Genomic DNA, 1,416 nt, shown 5'->3' on the forward strand with positions numbered 1-1,416 from the left:
TCGATCTCTTGACCTCGTGATCCACCCGCCTCGGCCTCCCAAAGTGCTAGGATTACAGGCTTGAGCCACCGCGCCCGGCCGCTCTTTTCTTATCTGTTTCTTTCACCCAGCCTGGTGATTTTCAGCTTTATCTCTGCTGTTGCCTTTGCCCATTGTTCATCCCTTTTTATTATTCTCTAATATTATAGAGAGTGAGAGAGTATTTCCATGGTTTGGCAGGTTTGCCCTCTGAGTGTGTGGGTCTGTAAGGAGCAAATTGACTCTTCAGAGGGAAGGAGCATTCTACTTCCTCAAAGCTGAAAGTCAGAGAGCATCATGTGCAGAAAGCCAGGAGGACACAGGATGAGGAGTACAAAGCCAGTCATGGCTATCCAGAAACAAATGCAAAAGGCTGAAGCAGCTTTCCAGGAGGCAAGAATTTTGAACGAATGTTTACCACTGTGTGTAGGGGTTGATCAAGAAGCAAGGATAAGAAAAAATGTGTTTGACCTTTGGGGAATGAAATTTAGAGTTTATTGTTTGGAACACACAGGTAAATAATAGTTACTCGTCCTCGCTTCGGCAGCACATATACTAAAATTGGAATGATACAGAGAACATTAGCATGGCCCCTGTGCAAGGATGACATGCAAATTCATGAAGTGTCCCATATTTTAAAACCCTACAAGCCAAAAGAGAGTGGGGGCCAATTTTCAACATCCTTAAAGAAAAGAACTTTCAACCTACAATTTCACGTTCAGCCAAACTAAGCTTCATAAGCAAAGGAGAAAGAAAATCCTTTATGGACAAGCAATTGCTGAGAGATTTCATCACCACCAGGCCTGCCTTACAAGAGCTCCTGAAAGAAGCACTAAACAAGGAAAGGAACAACCAGTACCAGCCACTCCAAAAATGTACCAAATGGTAAAGGCTATCGACACAGTGAAGAAAATGCATCAACTAACGGGCAGAGCATCCAGCTAGCATCAAAATGGCAGAATCAAATTCACACATAACATTATTAACCTTAAATGTAAATGGACTAAATGCCCCAATCAAAAGACAGACACTGGCAAATTGGATAAAAAGTCAAAACCCATCTGTGTGCTGTGTTCAGGAAATCCATCTCACATGCAAGGACACACATAGGTTAAAAATAAAGGGATGGAGGAGGATTTATCAAGCAAATGGAGAGCAAAAAAAAGCAGGAGTTGCAATCCTAGTCTCTGATAAATGGACTTTAAACCAACAAAGATCAAAAGAGACAAAGAAGGGCAATACGTAATGGTAAAAGGATCAATCCATCAAGAAGAACTAATGATCCTAAATATATATGCACCCAATACAGGAGCACTCAGGTACATAAAGCAAGTTCTTAATGACCTACAAAGAGACTTAGACTCCACACAATAATAATGGGAGACTTTAACACTCCAC

General features: G+C 41.5%; 1 non-coding gene across 1 annotated transcript; it reads left to right on the top strand.

The window, feature by feature from the left end:
* Positions 1-549: 549 nt before the first annotated feature.
* Positions 550-656, top strand: LOC135278120 (U6 spliceosomal RNA). The gene has a single exon (XR_010345678.1). It is a non-coding gene; the product is annotated as a U6 spliceosomal RNA (small nuclear RNA).
* Positions 657-1,416: the final 760 nt, after the last annotated feature.

The sequence above is a fragment of the Aotus nancymaae genome, unplaced genomic scaffold, assembly GCF_030222135.1.
Source record: "Aotus nancymaae isolate 86718 unplaced genomic scaffold, 86718_ANA_hifiasm-v0.15.2.pri h1tg000036l, whole genome shotgun sequence".
Lineage (NCBI taxonomy): Eukaryota > Metazoa > Chordata > Mammalia > Primates > Aotidae > Aotus > Aotus nancymaae.